Genomic DNA, 14,695 nt, shown 5'->3' on the forward strand with positions numbered 1-14,695 from the left:
GTTTGCCCAGTGCTGATAATGTTCAACATACAGATTTCCACTCCTGGAGTGTCATAATGCAGAAGAATGGATGTGCTCGTGATCCAGAAATTAGTTCCACCTTTCTGTGTCTGGTATTAGTTGCCTTCTTTTTGCTTCCTGAAAATGATTGAGGATCTCTATCCATCTGCTGAGAAGGAGTTGTCTTCCTGTCCTGCCACTCTTTGCTATGCAGATCTGTCACCTTCTGTTCAGTGCCAGCCTATTCATCATGCTGACTCTTTTCCCCCATCAATTTTACCACTCTTTGTGATGTCTGAACTTGTCATGAACTTTACGGATTTTCTTGGCTTCTTTGACAAGGATTGTACAGTAGTGCTAACAAAATGTGGTGAACTGCTCAGCCTTAGGACATCCTGGGAATCAGATATGGTACTTCTTTGCAGTTGTAAGGGTTTTGGTAGGAATATAGTTGAAGAAACCCTTCACTGTCATTCCTCAAGATTTGAAAGGAAGTTTGAAAAAACTAGCCAGTTTAGTCCCTGTACACATGGAGAACTCAGTTTATTGCTGTCTCTGACTATTGTTCCAGGCACTAGTTGTTTATGAGAGGGCAGAAAGCCCTCTGACACCAGGTTAGACATAACTGCCCATGTGATGCAGTGTACAAAGGTAGCCAATCCTTTCTTGGCTTGAAAATTATTGATAAATTGGAACAGACTGGTTTGATGCTTAGGCAGTTGTGCATGCTACAAAATGCTGTTTGTAAGCTTAATTTTAAGAAATAATTGGAATGTCATGGGTTTAATGATGTCTCTCCACTTGGCTATCTGACAGTAACTATGTAATGTAAAAGAGCCATTAAAAATGGCTTTGCAAAATTAACTCCTGTTGCTCATTGAGTGTATTTTGAGCCATATCTGCCTTGTTTACTGACAAAGTAATGTTTCCATTTCTGGTAGTACTGAAAAAAACAATATGATTACAGCAGAGTGACTTGAAGTCTATCCTATAAGATAATGCTAAAATAGCCAGTTATATTCCAAGACCTGAAATTGTTAGCTTTAGTGATGGGCCAAAAGTACCCCTCCCCTACGTCTGACTTGTAAATTTAACTATTTATTTATAATGCTTTTGAGTGAAATTAAATGCCAAGTCCAAAACAAAGTCACTTCTGTAGTTAGAATCTAAGAGCAGGCATGGGAGAGCTGACACATGACTGCTTCCTTGGCTTTGGGAAAATTTCTTGTTTGCAGCTTGCCCATCTGTAAGATGGGGTTAATTACCACTTTTGCATTATTGACTCAGTAAGATTTATGTTAGCTATGTTCATAAACTGCTCTGATATGCTTGGTTTAGAGTTCTTGGTGCTGCCGTGTGTGATTTTTGAAGGTACTGCAGTAAAAGCCACCACACTTTCAGAGAGATTAAGAGTTTACTTCCATCAGCTGTGTATGGGAGGGGAAAGCTGCAAACTTTAGAATGTCACAATGTCAAGGCTTAGGCAGATTGCGTGCAATCCTAATCCAGCCCTGAAGCTTTGACCTTTGAAGAAAGATTCACCTTGGGATGGTTGAAGAAATCCATGTATGTTTGTATAAAAATATTTCTGTGACAGACGGAATTGTTTTTCGTGGTCATCCAGCCCAGGGTTTCCCCACAGTCTTCCCAGAGCGAGTAAATGAATTCAGCTTCTGGCCTGCTCTGAGAATGAACCTGGTGTTCTAAGTCTAAAGAGTCTTCCCTCTCGAGGCTAAAACGAGTGTAGTTAGGATAATCTGTGCTCTTCTGCTGAAATCCATTTCAGACCTAACGATACTTTCCTGCTAGGAAAGATAAAATAAGTTCCTGTATGAGATAATTCTCTTGGATCTCTTAGACAACATTTCTGTTCTGTTTAAAATGATGTCTTGGGTCCCTGTGAACGTGAAATCCTACAGTTTGCTTTTCTGTTGCACACTGTCCCCTCTTAGTTTTGGTCTGGAGTGCAATCATTCTTTCTTTAACTAAGAGGTTAATTTGGTTCATTCCTTGCTATTCTTTCTCCTGGAGCCTAGTCCAGGTGACTCCAGTTCCCCAGGAGCAGAGCAGAGAATACATTCTCTTGAAACCTGAGGCGCTGTGAAGTAAAAGCTGTTGACTTTGTCATACCGTGCAAATGTGCACTGCTTTTAGCAAGACAATAAAGGGTAAATGGGGTGATCTCTGCTCCTGTGGAGAGGTCAGGTGGTTACATTACACAATCTTCTAGAGCATCTTGCAGCAAATACATGGGTTATATTAAAAGTTGCAATCATATCATTTTTTAAAAGTAAATTGCTGACCTTATGCAGTGGAATCAGCTTTATTGAATTTCGCCAAAAATGCGTTTATAATCCCCCCACCCCTGCATACACATGATATTCATGTCCTTGCTGTCCATGTGGAAATGTCCCTTTTTACAGTGATAAAATTAAATTTGTCTTTGTCTGTGCCTTGCCTCACCTTTTAAGATTCCATCCTTTAGAGACACCACTGGATATCCATACCAGAGAGCAAAGATGGGCAATATCCCTGCATGGCTGGCTGGCTGATTGTGAGCCAGCTACCACGGAACAAATAAATAAGCATTTCACATTTAGAGGACATAATAAATAAAGCATAAAAAGCATAAAACATAATAAATAAAGCTGAGGACAGGTGTAATATGGGTATTTTTCTAGGAGTGTTGTGGCCTTAGCATAGGTAAGAATTTATTTTGAATTGGAAGTACCTACACGTTGCTTCTGTATTTTTTCTAATTGCAATGCAATATGAAATGTAAAATCCACTTACAGTTGTTGTGTTACTCGTAATACTGTGTTACATGCCCTCCTTCAAAAATAACCATAAAACTCTCTGGGCTTTAGCCACCTACAGCCTCCTTCCTGAATGCACTTGAGAAAAAGGTGTTTTGCAGCGTGCTCAAGGATTTAACACGCCTATATCCCATATTTCTATGCCACTTTGTATCTTCAAAGTACTCTACAAATATTAGTTGACTGAGCTTGTGACACCCTTCATGAAATGGCAAGATTATAAGATTAATTTAAAGCACTTCTGATAATTTTTTTCATTCGACCTTTACATTCTTGAAACAGTTTGCAAACTCCACATTTTAGTGGGAAACAGAGGAATTTTAGGTGGGAACACTGAGGCAGATGAATTAACAGTTAGATCTGAGAAAATTCTGACTGCCAGCCACAGATCTATAAATACAACCCTGTGCTGTACTGTCAGTGTGATGTACTGATGTATAGAATTTTCAGTAAAATTACTTAAAGCATTTTCATGTTTATCCACCATTTCAGCCCCAGCTGCTTTGAAGGTTGGTGGAAGAGGTTAAGCTAGTTTTATTCAATAAAATCAAAACAAACCATCTAAGTAAGTGAAGGGGCAGATTGGCCTCTGCAGTGTTAGCCTGGATCCCTTCTTACAGCAACCCCCTGCCTGTGTTTTTTATGTAGTGTTTGAAAGACTGTTGCTCAGAGGTACAGGGAAGAATATCAGAATATCATTACTCCTGCTCTTCAAGTAACCAGGAGAATGCAGCTGTTAAATTCAGGATATAAAATACATGTTTAAAAGATGACTCTGTATGTGTTTAAAAAAGAGAGCGAGAGAGGATTCAAGGGAACCAAAAAATAGCAGGTTCCATTACTGTAATTAAATGGCAGCATTTAACCTATCAGGCCGTTGCGTGTATGTGAGAGACGAGCAGGGAGCTGCATCTGAAATGATCACTGTCTTCCTTGGGGGATAGAGCAGTTAAATAATTTGTTTGCGAGGTGTGAGTTTAGTGTCGGGTAAAGCAAGTGCTTGTGTGTGTGTCTCCAAAGCTGGAAGAGCTGAGTGGTGTTTAGCAGTGTATGCACTGTCAATAGGAACACAAGCTGCTCTTGCCCATTTGTTGGGTGCTCTGCAGTCAGAGCCTCACCTGGTCCCACAGATTTCATCATAAAATGAGAGCTTTTTTTCATGCCAGGCCACCTGAGGCAGACAGCAGTAGCACTAAAAGAAAACCGGGGAGGAAATAGAGGAAGAAAAGAGTCAGTGTCAGTTTGTGAGCTTTATCCTGTGCTGACTGGAAGGGGTAAGTTGTTGAGTGTGGTCCTTACACTTGGCCCTCCGGGGTCTGGGGGCTGTGGATCCCTGGGGACCAAGGATGGAGCTGCTGCTCAGGGATCTACCCTTAAACAGCTCATCAGACATCGCTTCCCTGCCCAGCACTGTTCCTGTGCCTGGCAGGATTCCTGTGCCTTGGACTGTAGGGTGCAGAGCCAGGTGCAGAGCCAGGGATCTGCTAAGGGCAGCCTTGGCCCTTCATCGTTGACCTTGGCTTGCTGCAGCCCTGTGGGCAGGCCTGTACAGTGATGTTGGTCCACTTTTTGGCACGCCAGAGGGGAGCCACACGCTTGTGCAGCGCTCAGAAGGGAGCATCTTCCCACTTTTATTCACCCCCTTTTTATTTGTATGGTGATTCTTTTGTTTAGGGAATATTTCCTAGCCCAGGACCTCCCAAGAGCTATCTTCATACTTTGAACTGCTTTGGCTGCCTCTCCTTCTGATATGACTTGAGTTATATTGCAGGAACATGGACTTAAGTGTTTTTCAATGTTCACTCCAGTTTCTGTGTGAATTCTATATAGCTGCTCCCATTTTATCTCCTGGACTGGAATTTTTGTGAGGCTAAGACAACAGATGGTGTTAAAAATATAGATATTTCTGTATTTCCTTATTGAATATTCAGCCTGTGACTGGACTTTGTGGGCAGCACTTGGCTAAAAGGAGACCAGAGAAATGCCATGCATTTTAGCACCCAGTCAAATCAATTCATGAATTTGAGCCCTAGATGAGAGTTAGAAATCTGAAACTATTTCCATAGATGATCTTAAAAAAAAAAGGTATGAATATGTTATTTGAATAAATTATCTGTTGCAAATGCCTTACCTAACTCAAGTGCAGATAAGGCATGTGTAGATTTTCAAACCTGTCAGTCTTTGCACATGATGATTGTGGCAATCCGAAATGTTTTAGAAAAGATACTGTGCAATATTATTTCTCTTTCACACACATAGAAACTGAGGCAGATGGAGGTTAAATGGCCTACACAAGGTCAATAGCAAGGCTGGGAATAGAACACAAATGTGTAGAGGCTTTTTATTATACTAATAAGGAAACTCTGGAGGTGTGTTTGGCATGGTAATCGGAACCCCAGAGAACTAGAAGCAGTTAGTATGTTCTGTGCATGTCCCGAGGGAGCAATGATGAAACTCCTTTTCCACCTTACCACTCCAGTTCTCCGTGTGTGGTCACCATAGTTTTTACACCACTTAACCTCATTATTTTTAGTATTGTTAGCATTAGTCGTCCTTTGGGCGTTTAATCCAGGCTCTTTAATTTTCTCCAGAGCCCTGAAGAGGCTCTGTGGAAGCCACAAGGGGAGAAAAAAAAGCAATAAACAAACCAAAAGATGAAAAATGAACTTTTGAGACTTCTTCTATTTTGTTGACTTGTCCCCTAATGTTTTTTGTCTTTGTTGTTCTTTCATCATGAAGGACTCTGCTTAAATGTCTAATCTTGGTTTCTTAAAAGTTAATTTACTATTGTTTCTTTCTTCCCCACCCAAGATTAACATCCTGTATGATGACATAGATAGTTGTTGTCTAAATGGATGTGACGTAACCAACAAAATTGTGTAGGGTGGGTGGAGAAATATTTATATACTTGTGTTAAAAATTACAAAGTAGGTTTGTCTTTTAAACAGAAGGTATTTCAACACTGTTACAGGCAGCATCAGCCTTTACTTTTACAGGTGGCTACTTTCTAGTAACATTCAGCAAATATTTTAATGGCATGTAAAAAATTTCTCAAAAACAGAATAACGATGAACGAGGGTGATTTATAATCTATAATGAATTCTTGCTGACCTGTCTTTTTATAATAGTGTAGTAGCATCTCTGTCTTTCTGGGGGAAGTGCAAACCAGATTTACCTGAAACATTTGTACCATAATAATCAAATATGTAGCATTTAGATGTCATTTTCTTAATTCAACTTATCTTCTTAATGTGATGTTACCTGACTCACAGGTGTCTAACACTGATTCCACTTTATAGAAATTGGGTTAGAGGAGCCAAGATGCTCTATAAGGCTGTGAGAAGACACCTGTCAGAAAAAGGCATGGGTTCATGGCTCCTCACCCAGTGTTGGTCTCTTTGCATTTCCATATGTTTTTCCATACACACTTCATGTATTTTTGCATTTTCTTAAAACGTGCAGCTGTGGCTCCATGAGTTCTCCATGTTCCCTCTAGCAGCTTCCTGACAGAGGGAGTGTCCAGTGTGTCACACTGTGTGTTCAGTGCTTCATTGTGTGTTCTTCAAACACTCAGACTTCATTTATAGACACTTTATATGATTTTTCCTGAGATAAGTCTGTACAAATGGATTTGTTTTGTTCCTTTCTAAAGTTTAAAGTAAAAGAGGAAATAAATAGCATTGAGGCAAGTTGCTCTTCACATTGCAGTTCATCTTTGTCTTCAGAGGCTGCTTTGGGTTTTGTCTAAGGTAGAAAATAGCCAGGTGCTCTTGTTAGTGTGTTTGGGGCAATCAGTAATTCCAGAGTAATGCAAGGAAGGGGAAATGGTGCATCAGGACAGATTTCCCCATTCTTATATATAAAACTATAAGTCATCCTTCAGATATTCTGAAAAACCTGGCTAAAGAATTTCATATAATGGCTTGAAATTGTTGTTCTTTTACATGATTGCTTTCCTTTGAATGCTGAGTTGGGCAGAAAGAGTGGCAGGTTCTAGAATTGCAAGCCAGCCCAGTCCAGTAATCCCAGATCAGCAATGAGTGATCCAGAGTTCCATGTAAGGGCTGGGCTTTGAGGTCAGGCCTAATACAGTCTGTGTTCACCCCCACACCAGAGGAAGGCTGGGGATTCTTCACTGCTGTAACAAGTTGGAGTTACAAAGGTCTGGTTGACTGCAAATCCCCCCTGGCCAGCTCCTGCATCAGCACTGAAATACTTGTGACATGCTGGTTCAAGTTGTTGGAAATACAATTTAAGATTGGTGTTCCAAAGGTAGATCAAAACCAAACCTCCTGTACTGCCAGTGTTTTACCTTATTTGAATTTAAGACCACCTCTGGCTTTCTCTTTAGAAGCTCCTAAAGATAATATCACAGATCAAAGAGTAGCCAAAGGCTAATCGTTTTGTTACTATTGCTCAAGAAGCTGCTTAACAAAATATATTTCCTTCACAGAAAATAAATGGATCAGAAGCACAAATGTTTTGTGTCACTGCTGCTATTAAAATATGTGGTAAGCTTTATAAGCTATGGTAGTGCATGCATTTCTTCAGGGCCGTGTACCAAACTGTCCTGCTTTTGGCAATGAGCATGTAGAAGAAATTAATATTCTTTCACCCTTACAGTATGTTTCATGGTGTAGTTTCCAATTTAATAGGAAAATGCATAGGCCTGATGTGTACTCTGGGCAAGTTACTTCATTTCTGTGTGCAGGGTTTTCCTTTGCAGCCTGTCCTTGCTTCATACTGACTGTTGGATGCTTTGGGTCTGACTGCCTTCTGTGGTCTGCACAGTACCTGGCCCCATACCTGCCCAGGGAATGCCTTTTGGGATCTCTGAGGAGTATTTTGATACAAACGATGAGGATCAGGAGCCATCACTGTAAGACTTGTTTCTATGCAGGAATAGCAGCAGGAATTTGCAGGTCACAGGTTGGATGTGCTTGGAGATGTACCCGTTTAGTGTACCTACTATTTGTTTTCTCTGAATGCCTGGTCTTATTTCTAGGGAGTTGTCAGCTGTGATAATGATTCATGACAGCACTATGGTTACTGGAGTAGTGTCTCTTCCATTAGCTGGATTTTTTGCTCTCTAAGGACTTCTTTTAAACAAATGTCAGAGCCCTGCTTATGTACTATTCCTGATAAACTACCTTATAACTGGTGTCCTGGCATAATCTTCAAAGCCTCCAAACCCCAAGCAGATACTAATTTGAAATAATTTCAAATATGCAGAGGTTTTTGTTCTTATGTCTGACATCATGAGCTGGCTGAAGGTTTGTCCTGTGTTCCTGTGTGACAGCACTGCCTTGCAGGTTAGTCACCCACGTTGTGTCTCCAGCTCCAGCCACGCAGCAGACAAGTGCACATACTCTACCAGTATCCACTCAAGGGAGGCTTTCCATCAGCTACTGTGCTGATGCTCCTGTGGTTATAGAAAGGACAAGCTGGAGGCAAGAGACCTAAAAATAAAAATATCACCATCACAGATGGTAAGAAAGTAAAATCTCCATCCGTTTTTAGGAGAGATTTTTATTTATGTTACTGAAAAATTTGTTTCTTCTGTCTTTTTTGCTGACCATGGTGTTCTGAGAATGATTCTGTAATAGATCTTCAGAAGAAGGTACCCAAATTTGAATTTAGTCAGTGTTTTTGCTTATACTTGTCGTGTAGGAATGTAAATGAGCTTTGTAACAAAACTTCTGGCTCTGTAATTCAGGTTGGTGAGGACTTCTGGACCTGTCTTGCCTGATTTATAGTCATGTTGCTCTCTTCTTTTTTTTCTCTATTTTGAACTATTTGTGGAGCAAAAATTATGCCTGTTGAATTATGCTGTATGCTGCCTGAAGATTTGTTGTAGATTAATTAAAAAGAGGTGTCCAAATCCTTTGAGGTTGTGGTAGTCCTGCATCTGCTGGGACTTTGGCATTGCAGAATCCTGAGCATGAGTCCTGTTTTCATCCTGCATGTTGTTCCTTCAGTTTTCCTCTTAGTGCCCCCTTCCTTCCTTCCTTCCTTCCTTCCTTCCTTCCTTCCTTCCTTCCTTCCTTCCTTCCTTCCTTCCTTCCTTCCTTCCTTCCTTCCTTCCTTCCTCCCTCCCTCCCTCCCTCCCTCCCTCCCTCCCTCATATAAACAAGGAGCTTACTTTACATTAGAAGAGGAAGACCTGACCTCTCTTGCTGCAACTGAAACTGTATTTTCCCTGCCTTGAAACTACCAGTGAAATGCATTTTGAACTGACTTATAATGCTGTGATTTATGCTGTGGTGTGCTTTGTGATATTACAATGTCCTTTTGCCTTTGTGTTTGATATTTCCCCCTCTGATAAATTTTACTGGGTATTTACCCAAAATACCCATAGGAGAGTGAGGCATTCTCTTTGCTGTTTGCTGCCTCAGAGAAGGAATCCCATGATTTTTTTCCCCCTCACAATTAACCTCACTGCAATTTCTTTTCTGTCTTTTTTCCTCCTTGTTTTGAAATAGTATCAACATGGGAGATATTTTTTAATAGAAAACTGGAAGAAAACTTGTTTCTTATTCATATGTATACACATTACACACAAATGTGAATGAGTGACCAGAAGCACCTTCTTCATTTTCCATTTTGAACTTTTCATATATATAAAACTGAGAAGAAAAGTTGTAGTACTTGTTCTGTTTCTTCCATTCCAAGACATGCTGAGCAAGTCACTTACCCTTCCTTGTTCGGAGTGAAAATACTTTGATCCAGTTTTCTGAAGACAATACTCATTTCATAAGAATATTTAATCAGTAGAAAAAAGGGAGGATTTAGTTTGTTTGTTTAGTATTTAACCAAGTGAATAAGGCAGATTAGGGGAAGGGGGGACACTGGACCCATAAACAAGGTGATATATAATATTTTTTTTCGTTCTCCTTTTAAATAAATACCGATCAGCTTTATGTTCAGAGACAATAGGAGCCGTTGGCTTAAATTTGCAGTTTACTGTATTTATGGCTGTAATATCAAGGTGCTGCCGTCGTAATTTCATGCCCCAATGAGAAGAGCAAGGTCGAAGCAAATGCTTCCATCGGCATCTGCTAACACACTAACTCATAAACAAGGCCCGGCTGGATCAGGTGGCACGGAATAATACAGGCTAATGAAATACAGCACAGCTTTCCATTACTGTTAGTTTTTACAGTGTCGTCATTACGTGTAATTTATGTTTAAAAAATTCAATTTTATACAAGGCTCTGGGAAATAGGGGTCTGCAGGTCACCCGACGACTTTTAACGGCTCTGAGAGTCCTTATTGCACTCTACTGTTCCAACAAAATGTTAATAATAAATAATGAAAAAAATCCCCTTTTACTTTTTCTCTGGTTTGCATATCTTGCTCTGTCTTTTTAATTACAAGTGGCTAAGGAGAGCTTGTGGCTCTGGATGATGTCAGGAGTTATCCCCTTTGCTGGTGCTCCCAGAGGGGGGGTTACTATCTGCTTGCTTTTCTTTTGTCTGTCTATCAATCACCCGGGATCCTGTAAATGGAGTAAACACAGCTGAGGAGAGGGAGATACTTAACAACCTCTCTCCCAAACCCTCACCCTCTGACATTGCCCTCCTCTCCTCCATTACACTTCATTTTATTATAGACTCCAAAAAGCTTAGGTAGGAAGAAAAACTGCTGCTGTATTTATTTATTTATTTATTTATTTATTTATTTATACTTGTTATGCCAAAATACTTTTTATTTTAACCTTTTCATTCCTGGGTGATTCACTGTGCAATTCCTAGCGTTGCTCTGTTAGTCTGATTTTCCTTCCTTATTTTAGTGCTGTGCAGCTGAGGTTAGAGCACCCTTATGAGTTCTGATTGCTGCTTAGTCACCCTGATGGGTTAAAGTGTATCATGTTTCTGAAAGATTGCACTTGCATAATTAACAGTCTCCTAGATTAATAGAGCTGTAAGAATTCAAAGCCCTTTAAGCAACTTTTCAAATTACTTTTATTTCTGCTTTTTTTGGCCTGACAGTTGAGACCAGTCCATGTCCCTTTTGACTGTGGGCTCCTTTACTGAAGTTTGAGCTGGGAGTGCAGTAGCAGGATGTTTACATTCAAATGCAGTGTAAGTCAAGGGCAAAGAATCAGAGTGATGTTTCTGAAACCTTGGGTTTTATTCAGATGTTGGGTTGGGCTCAACCTCATGAATGACCATGTGTGAAAAAAAAAAAATGGGTCAGGAGACTTTGCCTTTGACCTTTTTGAAATAGGTTCAGCTGAGCACAGATAGTTTGTACAGACAGGTTTGATAACAGTCACCCAGCACTGCATGTCACTGACTGAACAGGTGGAATCATTAGTCTGGATCAGATCCCAGAAGGATTTTATGATGATTCTTTTAAAATGTGGCCATGTTCTTTCTGAGCAGAGTTGACTCAGTGGCTTCCAGGAACAGCAGGGTAATGTCATTTCAGGGTGCCGAGCAGCACATCTTCCTTTTAGTCATGTGATGCCAGCACTAGCTTCAGGTGCTCCTACAGGTTCTTGTAGCTGAACATGTCCTGTCCTACTTTGTTTTCTCCTTAATAGAAAGTGTGAGGGAAAAAGCCAGCAGCTGCCAGCCCCTGCCCCACACCCTCTCCTGCCTTTTGTCCCTGCCCAAGGGTGGCTGGGGGTTGCTTCAGGGTGGTCTCCTAGAATGGTAATAAAGCTGGCTCTGGAAACCCACAAAGGAACTGAATTCTTTCCACCTTTCCTTATTATGGTAGACTTCTTAATTTCACCTCAACAGAAATGTCTCCCAGAACTGATGTAGCCTTCAGGTTGTGAATATCTTGTGTGAATTACTGGACTGAGCAATGTAAGGAGGAATATAATGAAGAAGAATATATTTTCAGTGCATAGGACAGGAAAAGGGTTGTCACTAATATGTCAGAGCCTATGTCAGAAGAAGAAAAAGTAGTGGCTCATCTAGTTAAGTTTATGGAAGGGTTTTACATTGCAATTATTGCTGCTGTGTTTTGCAGCAAATAGGTAAAACTCACATCTCCTGAGTTTTATTTTCTGTCTGCCAAAGGTTCAGTTCTGACCTTGGAGCACTTCTCATGTCTCTATGTCTCACCTCTTCCTCATCTGTGACATATGGGTAATGGTGCTGTAGGTACTCCTTTCCTTCAGAGTGGTCATAAGAGGAACAGTGTTTTGATGTACATGAGGTCCTTAAATAGCAAGAGATATTATAAAAGGACATAAACAGTCAAGTCTTAAAAGTTCTTGTGCAAAAGAGCTCTTTATACAACACCCAACGTGCAGGTACCAAGAGATGCTTGTGACAGCCCCATTTCATTTTCTGACTTGCTCTGTTTCTGTGTTTGACTACAATTTACAGAGGCTGAGTGATGCCTGTAAGTTGAGTGGCAGCAGTGACAATCAAAAAAGAGGGTCAGCAAGAGCCTTTAAGTATAAACAATCATGGGTGCTGGATTATCCAAATCAACACCCTGAAGCCTGAAAAGGAATTTTTAAAGCTTTGTGAAAATTATGACTAATTCTTTGCAATGGCTGTGGTGCTGTAGAGGAATGAGATGGATGGCTGGGGGAAGGGAGCAGGTTTGCATTCTGTGGGGCTCTGAAGACAGTTTCCGTGCAGCCTTCTCCCCAGCTCAGTCCTTGCTCAGTACCCTCTGCGGTTAGATTATTCCTTGCAGATAGCAATCAACTGGAAGGAAGTGTGTGTCTAATTTGCATGAGATTATTTAAAACAAAAAAAAGGTCTGCATTAGTCAGGGTGATGGTAAACAACGCAAAGAGATGCCTTTTATAATATAGCCGTGGCTCAGCTTTCAAAGCCAAATATAATTCACTTACAATTGGCAGTTTCCTTTATTGTTCCTTTTAACCTTTTGCATTCTGCATGGACTTGATCTTACTGCAGCCGCAGAACAAGGAAAATGTTTATTTTCCAAAGTGTTGTAAAGCGGATTTAGAGCAATTCCACTGTTCAACTGAGGTGATTTTCTTGAGATACCTGTTTGAGAGCTGCACTGGACACAAAGCCCCAGTTTTTGTGACACTGTGTCTGCATCCAAGGGCAGTGGTATTATTTTTGGGTTGCCAATTTCCTGCTAGATTAGAACAATGAATGAACATGGATACTTTTTCATGTAGTGCAGCGATAGGATTGTGATAAAATAAAGCAAGATGAGATATTGGAACAGATGACACTTAGATCTGGTTTAAAAATTCACACTTTTGTATGTAGCGAATATATCCAAGTTGAATAATTTGGGCATGGAAAATTCATACTGTGTGCATACATAGGTGGTGAATTTGAAAAAAAAAAAAAAAAACAACATTCCAAAGGGAAATGTGATGAGCTGGCTATAATTGCCTGAGGAGAGCTTTAGAATATCTTGTCCATTTTTGTTACTTACTGTGTGTGAGAAATGACCAGCATGAATGTATGTTTTTTGCAGAATGGAGATTCTCCATTACTTCTGATGTTTCGAAGTGTTAAGTATTATCAGATTTGCATGGAAATAGAACAAAATGCCACATTTGCAGCAAGCAACTAATTCTCCATCTTTATGAAATCCAGTAGTTGCTGGTGATCTTCAGTGTTGGCATCTGTTTATGGGTTCTACATTGGATAATTAGTAGCTGGTTAAAACAGTTTCTTTCTGATTGGACTTTGCCTTTTTAATGTGTATTAGACACTGCAGAATACGCTTTTGTGAGTAGAGCAATATGCTGAGTTGTGTTTACCTGCCATTTATTACTCTCACTGCAAGTCTTGTTCCATATTGTTTTGTGTGGTTTTGGTTCCTTACTGTTTGAGCCATGCATCAAATACAAGTCGTGGAGTGATTCTGTCAGATCAGGAACTTTCCCTTTCTGATACTGTTTCTTAACTGACAGTATTTTGTTGTCAGAGAAGTCACAGAACTTCTCTGAAATGCTCTGTGGAGTAGATGAATAGTGTCTCACAGGAACTCACAGTTTCTCACATGCTCACAGGAATAGAGAGAAGATCTGTTAATAGTTACAAAGCCTTCTGAATACCACAAGCACTGTGTTAGTGCTTATGATATTAAATAACAGTTCTGAGACAGAATTGTGTATTTATTTCTGGCAATATTGTTTGTGCTACAGATTATTCTGTCTAGACCCCCCAGTATGTGGTGAAGTTAAAGATCCTGAAAAAATTTCTTGCAACTTTGCAAATATGCCCAGTGGCCTGACCATTTTCTATATTGCATCTCACTGTAATATGAAAGAGATACGTTTTTTAAAGTCTTAAGTTCAGGAATTTAATCTGAAAGCATTTCAGCAATGCTTTATGGATCTTGAGGGGGGGTGGTTGAAAAAAAGAATTCCCCCATTTTTTTCCCACTGCTGTCCTGTTTGTACCATTTTCCTCACTGTGCTCAGTCCCTACAAGAATCATGTGAGAATCAAGTGGCTTGCCTCTTATCTTCTAAATCTCTTTCCTTAAATCCATATTCTCACTTCCAGCCTTTCTGAGTGTTTCTGCACACACTGGATGGTGGAAGGTCCCGAATGCCTTGATGTGCTCCAGGGACACTGGGTTTTTATGTACTTCTGTGCAGGAGAGAGTAACACAACAGATGATACATAACTGTCCAGCTCCCATTTCGTGGTTGCCATCTGAGTACTAAATTCTTTTTCCAGAGGATGTTTTCGCCTGTTGGAAAAAATAATCCAGCTGTGCTTCCTTCTTCAGAGGTGCTGGTCATCGTGAATCCTTTAGCTGCTTTTCTTTTCCTCCTTGCTGGCCAAATTTTTTCCATGTGTTGTGGCCAGTTACAGATGGTCATCCTGGCGTTTCCTGATGGCAGGAGTCACTGCAGCAACATGTACCATGTGTGCAGTGTTACTGCAGCTCTGTGAAATGAAAACC

Source organism: Cinclus cinclus, chromosome 23, assembly GCF_963662255.1.
Source record: "Cinclus cinclus chromosome 23, bCinCin1.1, whole genome shotgun sequence".
In the NCBI taxonomy this organism is placed as follows: Eukaryota; Metazoa; Chordata; class Aves; order Passeriformes; family Cinclidae; genus Cinclus; species Cinclus cinclus.